A 14,482-nucleotide genomic window follows, 5' to 3' on the forward strand; every position below is an offset into this window, starting at 1 on the left:
ATCCCGCCTCCCCCGGGACAGGCAGAGGCCGGGAGGGCCCAGGACAGCGAGGACGCTCCTGCCCCAGCTGAGCAGATCAGCGGCCCCGCCCCCGGAGCCTCCAGGCCCTGCAGACGGAGTTCCTGCCGGAGCTGAATCCAGGTTTCCAGAGCTGCCCCGCCACTGGGGCTGTTCCTCCTGCGGCCTCACGGGGTAAACAACCCCCACCGAGCCCTGCAACAGGCAGGGGCACAGCAGCTCCCCCAACTGCTAACACCTGAAAATCAGCACAACAGGCCCCTCCCCCAGAACACCAGCTAGACTGACAACTTCCAGGAGAAGCCAAGGGACTTAAAGTACACAGAATCAGAAGATACTCCCCCGTGGTTCTCTTTTGTTTGTTTGTTTTGTTTTGTTTTGCTTTTTGATTTGTTTCCTTCCCCCACCCCCTTTTTTTCTCCTTTCTTTTTCTTTCTCTTTTTCTTCTTTTTTTTTTCGTTTTTTTTTTCTTTTTCTTCCCTTTTTTTTTCTCTTTCTCTTTTCTTTCCTTCTTTCTCTCCTCTCTTTTTCTCTTTTTCCCAATACAACTTGCTTTTGGCCACTCTGCACTGAGCAAAATGACTAGAAGGAAAACCTCACCTCAAAAGAAAGAATCAGAAACAGTCCTCTCTCCCACAGAGTTACAAAATCTGGATTACAATTCAATGTCAGAAAGCCAATTCAGAAGCACTATTATACAGCTACTGGTGGCTCTAGAAAAAAGTATAAAGGACTCAAGAGACTTCATGACTGCAGAATTTAGAGCTAATCAGGCAGAAATTAAAAATCAATTGAATGAGATGCAATCCAAACTAGAAGTCCTAACGACGAGGGTTAACGAGGTGGAAGAACGAGTGAGTGACCTAGAAGACAAGTTGATAGCAAAGAGGGAAACTGAGGAAAAAAGAGACAAACAATTAAAAGACCATGAAGATAGATTAAGGGAAATAAACGACAGCCTGAGGAAGAAAAACCTACGTTTAATTGGGGTTCCCGAGGGCGCCGAAAGGGACAGAGGGCCAGAATATGTATTTGAACAAATTCTAGCTGAAAACTTTCCTAATCTGGGAAGGGAAACAGGCATTCAGATCCAGGAAATAGAGAGATCCCCCCCTAAAATCAATAAAAACCGTTCAACACCTCGACATTTAATTGTGAAGCTTGCAAATTCCAAAGATAAAGAGAAGATCCTTAAAGCAGCAAGAGACAAGAAATCCCTGACTTTTATGGGGAGGAGTATTAGGGTAACAGCAGACCTCTCCACAGAGACCTGGCAGGCCAGAAAGGGCTGGCAGGATATATTCAGGGTCCTAAATGAGAAGAACATGCAACCAAGAATACTTTATCCAGCAAGGCTCTCATTCAAAATGGAAGGAGAGATAAAGAGCTTCCAAGACAGGCAGCAACTAAAAGAATATGTGACCTCCAAACCAGCTCTGCAAGAAATTTTAAGGGGGCCTCTTAAAATTCCCCTTTAAGAAGTTGTTCAGTGGAACAGTCCACAAAAACAAAGACTGAATAGATATCATGATGACACTAAACTCATATCTCTCAATAGTAACTCTGAATGTGAACGGGCTTAATGACCCCATCAAAAGGCGCAGGGTTTCAGACTGGATAAAAAAGCAGGACCCATCTATTTGCTGTCTACAAGAGACTCATTTTAGACAGAAGGACACCTACAGCCTGAAAATAAAAGGTTGGAGAACCATTTACCATTCGAATGGTCCTCAAAAGAAAGCAGGGGTAGCCATCCTTATATCAGATAAACTAAAATTTACCCCAAAGACTGTAGTGAGAGATGAAGAGGGACACTATATCATACTTAAAGGATCTATTCAACAAGAGGACTTAACAATCCTCAATATATATGCTCCGAATGTGGGAGCTGCCAAATATATAAATCAATTATTAACCAAAGTGAAGAAATACTTAGATAATACACTTATACTTGGTGACTTCAATCTAGCTCTTTCTATACTCGATAGGTCTTCTAAGCAAAACATCTCCAAAGAAACGAGAGCTTTAAATGATACACTGGACCAGATGGATTTCACAGATATCTACAGAACTTTACATCCAAACTCAACTGAATACACATTCTTCTCAAGCGCACATGGAACTTTCTCCAGAATAGACCACATATTGGGTCACAAATCGGGTCTGAACCGATACCAAAAGATTGGGATTGTCCCCTGCATATTCTCGGACCATAATGCCTTGAAATTAGAACTAAATCACAACAAGAAGTTTGGAAGGACCTCAAACACATGGAGGTTAAGGACCATCCTGCTAAAAGATAAAAGGGTCAACCAGGAAATTAAGGAAGAATTAAAAAGATTCATGGAAACTAATGAGAATGAAGATACAACCGTTCAAAATCTTTGGGATGCAGCAAAAGCAGTCCTAAGGGGGAAATACATCGCAATACAAGCATCCATTCAAAAACTGGAAAGAACTCAAATACAAAAGCTAACCTTACACATAAAGGAGCTAGAGAAAAAACAGCAAATAGATCCTACACCCAAGAGAAGAAGGGAGTTAATAAAGATTCGAGCAGAACTCAACGAAATCGAGACCAGAAGAACTGTGGAACAGATCAACAGAACCAGGAGTTGGTTCTTTGAAAGAATTAATAAGATAGATAAACCATTAGCCAGCCTTATTAAAAAGAAGAGAGAGAAGACTCAAATTAATAAAATCATGAATGAGAAAGGAGAGATCACTACCAACACCAAGGAAATACAAACGATTTTAAAAACATATTATGAACAGCTATACGCCAATAAATTAGGCAATCTAGAAGAAATGGGCGCATTCCTGGAAAGCCACAAACTACCAAAACTGGAACAGGAAGAAATAGAAAACCTGAACAGGCCAATAACCAGGGAGGAAATTGAAGCAGTCATCAAAAACCTCCCAAGACACAAGAGTCCAGGGCCAGATGGCTTCCCAGGAGAATTTTATCAAACGTTTAAAGAAGAAATCATACCTATTCTCCTAAAGCTGTTTGGAAAGATAGAAAGAGATGGAGTACTTCCAAATTCGTTCTATGAAGCCAGCATCACCTTAATTCCAAAGCCAGACAAAGACCCCGCCAAAAAGGAGAATTACAGACCAATATTCCTGATGAACATGGATGCAAAAATTCTCAACAAGATACTGGCCAATAGGATCCAACAGTACATTAAGAAAATTATTCACCATGACCAAGTAGGATTTATCCCTGGGACACAAGGCTGGTTCAACACCCGTAAAACAATCAATGTGATTCATCATATCAGCAAGAGAAAAACCAAGAGCCATATGATCCTCTCATTGGATGCAGAGAAAGCATTTGACAAAATACAGCATCCATTCCTGATCAAAACTCTTCAGAGTGTAGGGATAGAGGGAACATTCCTCGACATCTTTAAAGCCATCTATGAAAAGCCCACAGCAAATATCATTCTCAATGGGGAAGCACTGGGAGCCTTTCCCCTAAGATCAGGAACAAGACAAGGATGTCCACTCTCACCACTGCTATTCAACATAGTACTGGAAGTCCTAGCCTCAGCAATCAGACAACAAAAAGACATTAAAGGCATTCAAATTGGCAAAGAAGAAGTCAAACTCTCCCTCTTCGCCGATGACATGATACTCTACATAGAAAACCCAAAAGTCTCCACCCCAAGATTGCTAGAACTCATACAGCAATTCGGTAGCGTGGCAGGATACAAAATCAATGCCCAGAAGTCAGTGGCATTTCTATACACTAACAATGAGACTGAAGAAAGAGAAATTAAGGAGTCAATCCCATTTACAATTGCACCCAAAAGCATAAGATACCTAGGAATAAACCTCACCAAAGATGTAAAGGATCTATACCCTCAAAACTATAGAACACTTCTGAAAGAAATTGAGGAAGACACAAAGAGATGGAAAAATATTCCATGCTCATGGATTGGCAGAATTAATATTGTGAAAATGTCAATGTTACCCAGGGCAATATACACGTTTAATGCAATCCCTATCAAAATACCATGGACTTTCTTCAGAGAGTTAGAACAAATTATTTTAAGATTTGTGTGGATTCAGAAAAGACCCCGAATAGCCAGGGGAATTTTAAAAAAGAAAACCATATCTGGGGGCATCACAATGCCAGATTTCAGGTTGTACTACAAAGCTGTGGTCATCAAGACAGTGTGGTACTGGCACAAAAACAGACACATAGATCAGTGGAACAGAATAGAGAATCCAGAAGTGGACCCTGAACTTTATGGGCAACTAATATTCGATAAAGGAGGAAAGACTATCCATTGGAAGAAAGACAGTCTCTTCAATAAATGGTGCTGGGAAAATTGGACATCCACATGCAGAAGAATGAAACTAGACCACTCTCTTTCACCATACACAAAGATAAACTCAAAATGGATGAAAGATTAAATGTGAGACAAGATTCCATCAAAATCCTAGAGAAGAACACAGGCAACACCCTTTTTGAACTCGGCCATAGTAACTTCTTGCAAGATACATCCACGAAGGCAAAAGAAACAAAAGCAAAAATGAACTATTGAGACTTCATCAAGATAAGAAGCTTTTGCACAGCAAAGGATACAGTCAACAAAACTCAAAGACAACCTACAGAATGGGAGAAGATATTTGCAAATGACATATCAGATAAAGGGCTAGTTTCCAAGATCTATAAAGAACTTATTAAACTCAACACCAAAGAAACAAACAATCCAATCATGAAATGGGCAAAAGACATGAACAGAAATCTCACAGAGGAAGACATAGACATGGCCAACATGCACATGAGAAAATGCTCTGCATCACTTGCCATCAGGGAAATACAAATCAAAACCACAATGAGATACCACCTCACACCAGTGAGAATGGGGAAAATTAACAAGGCAGGAAACAACAAATGTTGGAGAGGATGCGGAGAAAAGGGAACCCTCTTACACTGTTGGTGGGAATGTGAACTGGTGCAGCCACTCTGGAAAACTGTGTGGAGGTTCCTCAAACAGTTAAAAATAGACCTGCCCTACGACCCAGCAATTGCACTGTTGGGGATTTACCCCAAAGATACAAATGCAATGAAACGCCGGGACACCTGCCCCCCGATGTTTCTAGCAGCAATGGCCACTATAGCCAAACTGTGGAAGGAGCCTCGGTGTCCAACGAAAGATGAATGGATAAAGAAGATGTGGTTTATGTATACAATGGAATATTACTCAGCTATTAGAAATGACAAATACCCACCATTTGCTTCAACGTGGATGGAACTGGAGGGTATTATGCTGAGTGAAGTAAGTCAGTCGGAGAAGGACAAACATTATATGTTCTCATTCATGTGGGGAATATAAATAATAGTGAAAGGGAAAATAAGGGAAGGGAGAAGAAATGTGTGGGAAATATCAGAAAGGGAGACAGAACGTAAAGACTGCTAACTCTGGGAAACGAACTAGGGGTGGTAGAAGGGGAGGAGGGCGGGGGGTGGGAGTGAATGGGTGACGGGCACTGGGTGTTATTCTGTATGTTAGTAAATTGAACACCAATAAAAAAAAATAAATAAAAAAAAATAAAATAAAATTGACAGGAGAAAAAAAAAATAGAATGCCTGTGGGGCCCCGGATGAAGGGGGGGGGAAGCCCGCACCAGGCACACGTGGGGCGCAGTGCGCCTGCGCAGTAGCAGGGGCTTTCTAATCTGCCATTTGCGTGGGGTGTGGAGCTGTGCGGGTTACGTCTTTCCGTCTCGATTCTCCCTTGGAGTCTGAAAGTCAACTGGTAGGTCCCCAGATGAGTCCTCCCGGGAATTTAAATGTGAAGAAGAGGCCAACAGGCTTTGGGTGGGTAGGGGTGGTGTGGTTTCTGGCCTCCAAGGAGGAAGGTCTTCAAGGTTGTTGTCCTTTTGTCTGGGTGTGTCACCAAAATGGCGGTTGTCTGGCCTGGTGGGTTTGGGACAAGGGAGGATGGTGGGTTGTGGGGGCAGGGGGTGAGATACAGATGGGGCATCTTGCGGGGGTGATTTGAGATATCTGGGTCCTGGAGGCCCCAGGAACTGCCGACCGAGGGCCGATTTAGAATGCCTGTGGGGCCCCGGATGAAGGAGGGGGGGAAGCCCGCACCAGGCACACGCGGGGCACAGTGGGCCTGCGCAGTAGCAGGGGCTTTGTAATCTGCCATTTGTGTGGGGTGCGGAGGTGTGCGGGTTGCTCTTTCCGTCTCGATTCTCCCTTGGTGTCTGAAAGTCAACTGGAAGCCCCCAGATGAGTCCTCCCGGGAATTTAAATGTGAAGAAAAGGCCAACAGGCTTTGGGTGGGTAGGGGTGGTGTGGTTTCTGGCCTCCAAGGAGGAAGGTCCTCAAGGTTGTCGTCCTTTTGTCTGGGTGTGTCACCAAAATAGCGGTTGTCTGTCCTGGTGGGTTAGGGACAAGGGAGGATGGTGGGTTGTGGGGGTAGGAGGTGAGATACAGATGGGGCATCTTGCGGGGGTGATTTAAGATATCTGGGTCCTGGAGGCCCCAGGAACTGCCGACCGAGGGCCGATTTAGATTGCCTGGTTGGGCCCCGCTGGAGGAGGGGGGAAGCTCCACCCTCGTGGCACTGTGAGACTCAGTGGGCATGCCCACTGCTGAGCTCTTTACCACAGGCTACTTGCATGGGGTTGTGCAATGCGTTCTGGGTGTGAAGCTTTGTGGGTTGCATCCTGCTATTTTTATTCTTTCTCCCTGTTTGAGACTCAATTGATAGGTCCTCAGAATAGTCTTTCCAGGAATTTAAGCGTGAATGAATAATATGAGGGGGCAGCCAGCGGGCAAGTAAGGATGTTGTGCTCTTCTGGCCCCTGAAGAAGAAGGTCCCCACTATCATCTTTTTTACAATGGTGTTGGGGTTTTCATGGCCTTTGATGTCATGGCGGGGTGGGACAGGAGATGATGGTAAGCTTCAGAATGGAGGGGTTTAGATGAAGATAGGGCTAGTCCTGGGGCCATTATTTGAGGCATTCAGGTCCTGGAGGCATCAGGAACTGCTGACAGAAGGAAAATTTAGGAAACTTAAGTGAGGCCTGGGCAAAGGGGTGGGGGAAGCAGTGTGCATGCCCAGTGCTGCTGCATCTTCCCCCATAGGTATGGGGTATGTGCCACGAATTCTGGGTACTGAGCCTGTGTGTGGGTCTTGCCTTACTCTCTGGATTCTTTCTCACTGAGACTCAATTGGTAGGTCTACAGATCAGTTTTTCTAGCAGTGTAAGTGTGAGGAGGGAACCAGTAGATTTTTTTTTGTTGGGGAGGGGAGTCAGGGCAGTGTGGATCCTGGCCCCTGAGGAGGAAAGTCCTTGAGGTTGTCTTCTCACAGGCGTCACAGCTACCATGGCCCTTGATGTAGTGGCAGGGCAGGACAAGGGAGGAGGATAAGCTGGGGACAGATAGGGATAGGGTGAAGATGAGGCTAGTCTTGGGGGCATTATTGGAGGTATTGGAGTCCTGGAGGCAGAAGAAACTGCCAACAGGGCACAGATTCCAGAGTCCTGCGAGTCTGAGGGGCACTGGGCAAGTTCAGTAGTGGTAAAGAAAAGCCCTAGAAATGGGGAATGTTGTGGGGTTGTAACTGCATCCCTGAAACTTGTAGTGAATCCAACAGAGGACCAAGAGAGAGCATGCCACATGGAGTCTTTATTGCAGGCACCAGACTCTGCAGTTCTAGTGGAAAAATAACTATAGACAACATGTAAATAATGAATGTGGTTAAGTATTCCAATAAAAGTTTATTGGAGGTATGGAAAGATAAGGCTTAGTAAATTAGAGTGTACCAGCAGTAGTAGTTACTCAAGTCTTAATTCTCTTGTGGTATTTTCTTAACTGGCTCCAAGATGGTGAGTCAAGTTGTGAAACCGTATTCCTTTAGAAATGTGTTCTTGTCTTTTCATGTGCCTTATTTAATTTTTCTGTCAGTTTGGCCATGACATAAATAGCTGCCTTTGCAAGCAGCCAGATTCGGTGTGATTGGAGAGCATGTACAATAAAATTACCTTTAGACTTACTTTAAAAATATTGAAAAAAAAAACACGTCACCATTTGGTCAAATATAACTATACTCTCAAGTGCATTTTCTAGATCTCAGTATTCTGTTTTCAGCTTGAAATATGAATTGGCAAGTAAGGTCAACATTCAGGCCTAGAGCAAGACGAGATGATGAAAAATATTTGAAGCCGTTTGGGCCTGTGGTTGTAAGTACTTGAACATTTGATGTTATTAGTACAGATTTATTTTTGTGAAAATGTTAAACTAGTATGGATACACTAATAAGGATTTTTCATGCTGATATGGAGCAATTATCCAGGAGCATTACATTCTGATGCTTTCTGGGTGGATGCTGTTATGTTCCTGGGAAATATATCCAATGACTTTCTATTCATGCTTATTAACAACAGATTGCACGCATCCATCCCAACATAGATTAAAATAATTTCTAAAGCTTTTGCAGGTAACTCTTTTCTTAGTAGCCTGTGGGAAGAGTAATTTTAGGGATCCCTGGGTGGCGCAGCGGTTTGGCGCCTGCCTTTGGCCCAGGGCGCGATCCTGGAGACCCGGGATCGAATCCCACATCAGGCTCCCGGTGCATGGAGCCTGCTTCTCCCTCTGCCTATGTCTCTGCCTCTCTCTCTCTCTCTCTGTGACTATCATAAATAAATAAAAATTAAAAAAAAAAAAAAAAAAGGAAGAGTAATTTTATTAAGAATAAGTATATTGAGTAGTATTGGGAAATGTCTTTAGATTGTTGTTATTGTCATTGAATCATTTTATGAATTCCTTTTTTAATGTGGCCTTTTCTCTACATTTAGATGTGGAGAGTCTGTCCTGCCAGCCCTTGGGTCTTTTTCCTGGGTTATTTATGCTTACATGGGTATTATCTAGGTATATATGGGAGATGAAATGCATGCAGAATCCTCCTCCTCTGCTATCTTCCCCAGAAGCGAAATGTCTTTAGATTTGTGATCAAATATATCTTAAGTGTTCTATATGTTTGTGTTATTGATGTGTGTTAACACAGCTTTTTATTTGCGTACACACACGCATACCCCTAGGCCCAACAGCCCAGTGCTGAGCAACAAGGAGAGGAGCCACCAACTGAGCGTCAAGATGTTATACCTGATCAAGAGAAAAGAGATGAAGGAGCACCTGTAGCTCAAGGTGAAGGAAAAGGGAAGAAGAATTACCCTCTTGGGAGTGTGCGTGTGTTCGTGTGTGTGCATCTGTGTACTTCATGTATCATGATAGCAGAAGGGAAGAAGACAGCAATAGAAAGGAATCTCAAACATTGCCTGGAAATTGGCTGGAAAAGTGAAGATAATAGAATGTGCAAACTAGGGCAGTTCCTCACTATAGTAAGTTTCCCCTATTTTACAAATAAAATTGAGGCTCAAGAATTGTGTTTATCAAAGAACATTTGTTTTTTTTTAATTTTTTAAAAATTTATTTATGATAGTCACACAGAGAGAGAGAAAGAGGCAGAGACACAGGCAGAGGGAGAAGCAGGCTCCATGCACCGGGGGCCCAATGCAGGACTCGATCCCAGGTCTCCAGGATCGTGCCCTGGGCCAAAGGCAGGCGCCAAACCACTGCGCCACCCAGGGATCCCTATCAAAGAACATTTGGCTATTGAAAACAAAATTTGTGTTTTTTTTAAATAGCAGTTTTTAAAAGATTTTATTCATTTATTCATGAGAGACACAGAGAGAGAGAGAGGCAGAGACACAGGCAGAGGGAGAAGCAGGCTCCATGCAGGGAGCCCAACCTGGGACTCGATCTGGGGACTCCAGGATCAGCCTAGGGTGAAGGCGGCGCCAAACCGCTGAGCCACTTGGGCCGCCCTTTGTGTTTGTTTTTAAAGTGGCTCTTAAAAGGGGGTTGCATTCTTTATGGTTAGAAAAACCAAAAGATTAATTATCCTGAGATTAGTATGAGACAAATTACTTTTCCCAAATATATTCTGTTCCCAGTACAGAATATTTTGAAGCAAGATATTTACATAGTCCACTGTTAAAGGTTTCTAGAAAATGACTGAGTCATGTCCATTCATTTCTTTCCACCCTACTGTCTTTATAATCACGGTAAGTTAGTATACATACTGTATTTCACAAATAATTTTGTTCTTTTGGTTCTTTTTTGTGTATAGGATTCACCTATGGAACATTACACATAGGACCTATGGGCTTAAATATAACTTTATTTTAACAAAATAAGTTTTTGGTTGCCCCAATAGGGGATGGGTGTCCCTTCTATAAGATTTGTCAGAAGTCTGCAAATGAACTCAGCTAATTCTTCAGAAAATTACATTTTAATTGTAATTTAAATCCTATCTGTGGTGTAGACCTCAGACTTCTTTTTTTTAAAAAGATTTTATTTATTTATTCATGAGAGAGAGAGAGAGAAGCAGAGACACAGGCAGGGGGAGAAGCAGGCCCCATGCAGGGAACCCAATGTGGGACTCGATCCCAGGTCTCCAGAATCACGCCCAGTGCTGAAGGTGGCACTAAACCACTGAGCCACCTGGGCTGCCTGGACCTCAGACTTCTTAAGAGTGTTTGCTCACTGCTCTTAGGACACTATGGCAAAATACAGGAATTCTATGTGTATTTTGATTTCTCCTTAGATTGTCATTTAAAATAAAAGTTTCATAATACAGGAAAACAAGTACAGAAAGTCCAATCCTAGTTGCTACTAACATTGCACAAAAGCCCTTCCTTACTGAACTGTATGCTTAAAAATGGCTAAGGTCGTGTATTTTATGCATTTTAAACCACAATTGAAAGTGAAGTAAAATGAAGTAACTACTGTCTTCTGAAATAGGAGGTCCTATATTCTTTGAATATCCAAACCACTACATTTACAGAAAAGTTGTAAGAGTAGTACAATTATATGTACAAATATACATTTATATTCCTATAAAATTTTCACTTGGATTCACTGATTGTTAATAGTTTTTACCACTTTGGTTTCATATCCTCTTCCTTTTTTTAAATATACACACACTTATTGATATGTTTATTAGTACTAATGTTCAGTCCTTTACATCAAGTTCAACTATTATGACCCTTTACTCTGAATACTTTAGTGTGAATATATTCTGAGAACAAAGAAAAAGTTATTCTCTGGGCTAACTGCTGTACAGAAATTTGACAGTGGGAAAATGCAATCATTTAATATACAGTGTATATTCAAATTTTCTCAGTTGTCCTGGTAATTTCCTTTATGTAATTTTCTTTGATCTAGAGTCTGATCCAGGGTCATGCATTTGCATTTAGTTGCTTTGAAAGATTTATTTAGGGCAGCCTGGGTGGCTCAGTGGTTTAGCGCCGCCTTCGGCCCAGGGTGTGATCCTGGAGACCTGGGATCGAGTCCCGAGTCAGGCTTCCTGCATGGAGCCTGCTTCTCCCTCTGCCTGTGTCTCTGCCTCTCTCTCTTTCTCTGTATGTCTCTCATGAATAAATAGAATCTTTTTTTAAAAAAAATAAAAGATTTATTTATTTGGGGGGGGAAGAAGGAGGGGCTGAAGGAAAGGATGTCAGGCAGACTCCCCACTGAGCCTGATGCCCGTGTACACATGGGGCTGATCTGCCCTCAGATCATGACCTGAGCTGAAATAAGAGTTGAATGTTTAACTGAGCCACTCGGTCACCCCACATTTAGTTTCTTTTAAATACAGAATGGTTCTGTACTTTTAAAAAGATTTTATTTATTCATTAGAAAAAGAGAGAGCATAAGCAGGGGGAGGAGCAGACTCCCCACTGAGCAGGGAGCCCTTTGTGGTCTCAATCTCAGGACCCTGGGATCATGACCTGAGCCGAAGACAGATGCTTAACTGACTGAGCCACCCAGGCACCCCAGTTCTGCACAGTTTTGATGAAGACAGTAGTTGGTTTGCAGAATGTTTATCAGTTTTGAGCCTTAAGACTTTTTTTCCCCTTCAATATTTATTGGTCTCTACTCATGCCAGGTAACATGCTGAGTATTGAGAGACATGATTTCGGTCTTAAACTCAAAATTTAGTCAGAGAGATTCAAGTCACTGGCAAGTATAATTACAAGTACAGTATAGATAAGTACAAAGGGGACACCTGAATTGTCTGAGGGCCATCTTGAAAAAGGAAGAGGGTAATAAACCCCTGTTTTACTAGTTTCTTAAAACAGACACCAGAAATAATGCTCTTGTGATTCTTACCCCTTTTATTAGCACACTAGCCTAAGGCTTTTATTTTCTAACACTGAGGGAATGAATATTATTTCCTTACTCCTATCTCATGTTTTACTTCTTAAATTGATTCCTTTTTTATTTTCAAGGGCCTGCCCTGGAACCAAATCAGGAGGAACTGACTCTTCCCAAGACTGAGCGTGAGCATGGAGATGGTCCTGATGTCAAAGGGAAGAGACTCGCAGACCTAGAGCCCCTTAAGATGCTGGAAGCAGGTATTTGATCCATTCAGCATGCAAATTGTAGGGTGTCTGTTTTCCACAATGTTGTATTTTTAATAATATAGAGGTAATAATATTGCCACTTCAGTAGCCGAGTTCACATATAAAAAATTATTTGAAATGTAGTTCAGACCCCAAATGGCTGATTTATAGACTAAATTACAAAATAGGAGAACATTTTACTTTTTTAAAGATTTTGTCAGCACAAGCGGGGGAGGGGTAGAGAGAGGGAGAAGCAGACTCCCTGTTGAGCAAGGAGCTGGCCGAGGGGCTTGATCCCAGGCCCCTGAGATCATAACCTGAGCTGAAGGCAGATGCTTTTAACCAACTGAGCCACCCAGGTGCCCCCCACCGCCAAGGAGAGATTCTTTTTTTTTTTTAAGATTTTATTTAATCATGAGAGACAAGAGGGAGGCAGAGACACAGGCAGAGGGAGAAGCCAGCTCCACACAGGGAGCCCGATGTGGGACTCCATCCGAGGTCTCCAGGATCACGCCCGGTCAAAGGCGGCACCAAACCGCTAAGCCACTGGGGCTGCCCCCAAGGAGAGATTCTTAATAAAAGACTGGTATGAATCGTTAGGAAAAAGAAAAATAATCCAACTAACACATAAACAAAAGAGATTGCTCTTTTAGAAAATATTTATGGAGCATCCACTAGTTTACGTAATTTTGAAGAAAATAGACAAAAGCCAAGTATACACAATAAAGAATATGAACAAGACAATAACAGATATTGCATATATATTTGGCTTTCCAATTTCTTTTTTTTCTCCATCCTTTCGTCGTCCTACCTCCCCTTTTGCTTTGCCAAACTGAGAAATCGTACTGTATATTCCTCACAATTTGATATCTTGATGGTAATGACTTAAAACTGGTGTGATCCTAGATTGTGTGCAAACTGGCACACTTTTTAAGCATATAAAGAGGCACTACTCATAATTTTAGCAGGCGTTATGTATGGGTGAAAACAGGGACAGATGGTCACCCTATTTTTAAAACAACCACATAAGGGATAAACTAGCTTAAAGCACAGTTTTGCATTTTCCACAATACAGTCAAAACAAATATGATAGAAGGCATTTTATTTATTTCACTTAAGCAATTCCAAGCATGGCATTGCCATTTCAGATATCCTATATTCTGAATGTTTTCTTAAGTCAAACATTTAATTGATAACTTTTAAAAAGTATTCTATAAGTTTCTTTTGTTTCTTAGGTTTCTTGTTGGATTCTTAACTGCATAAGAAACTTTTGCTTTCTATTCAAAACTACCTGAGTTAATGCATCAGGTTTAATCTCTTCTGAAGCTGAACTGTCCCTTTTAAAAAAAAATTATTTTTTCATGAGAGACAGAGAGGCAGAGACACACGCAGAGGGAGAAGCAGGCTCCACGCAGGGAGCCTGATGTGGGACTCGATCCCAGGTCTCCAGGATCATGCCCTAGGCTGAAGGCGGCACTAAAGCACTGAGCCACCCAGGCTGCCCATGAACTGTCCCTTTCTTTGTGCCATTAGAAAATGTCACTTGTGTGCCTTTAGTGTTGTCTGAATAAAGTTCTAAGTGATGTTCCTAACTATTCTGTGTCTCTCATAGGCGAAGGGAAACCCCAGAATTGAACGAAGACAAGCTGAAACCATGTAGACTGTTCTTGTGTTCAAAATTTGTTAAAATTATCTCAATAAAGTTTTGCAGTTTTGTTCAAAGAAGTCTTGCACATCTTTTGTTAAAGTTATTCCTAGGAATTTGATGTTACTGAAAATTGTACTTTTTTGAAATTTTGTTTTTCTAAGTTTATTTTTAAAATTCCAGTATAGCTAACATATACAGTGTTCTATTAATTTCAGGTATATGATTTAGTGGTTCAACACTGTGGAACATAGTATGGAGGTTCCTAAAAAAATTAAAATTAGGATTACCTTATGATCCAGTAATTCTACTACTGGGTATTTGCCCAAAGAAAATGAGACAGATATTTTGTATATTGCTCTTTCTGTCCAGCAC

General features: G+C 41.9%; 1 long non-coding RNA gene across 1 annotated transcript; it reads left to right on the forward strand.

Annotated features, from left to right (window-relative positions):
* Positions 1-5,683: 5,683 nt before the first annotated feature.
* LOC100688778 lies at positions 5,684-14,184 on the forward strand. The gene is made up of 5 exons (XR_005386270.1): positions 5,684-5,792; positions 8,144-8,235; positions 9,094-9,199; positions 12,349-12,474; positions 14,075-14,184. It is a non-coding gene; the product is annotated as an uncharacterized LOC100688778 (long non-coding RNA).
* Positions 14,185-14,482: the final 298 nt, after the last annotated feature.

This window comes from Canis lupus, chromosome X (genome assembly GCF_011100685.1).
Source record: "Canis lupus familiaris isolate Mischka breed German Shepherd chromosome X, alternate assembly UU_Cfam_GSD_1.0, whole genome shotgun sequence".
Classification (NCBI taxonomy): Eukaryota; Metazoa; Chordata; class Mammalia; order Carnivora; family Canidae; genus Canis; species Canis lupus.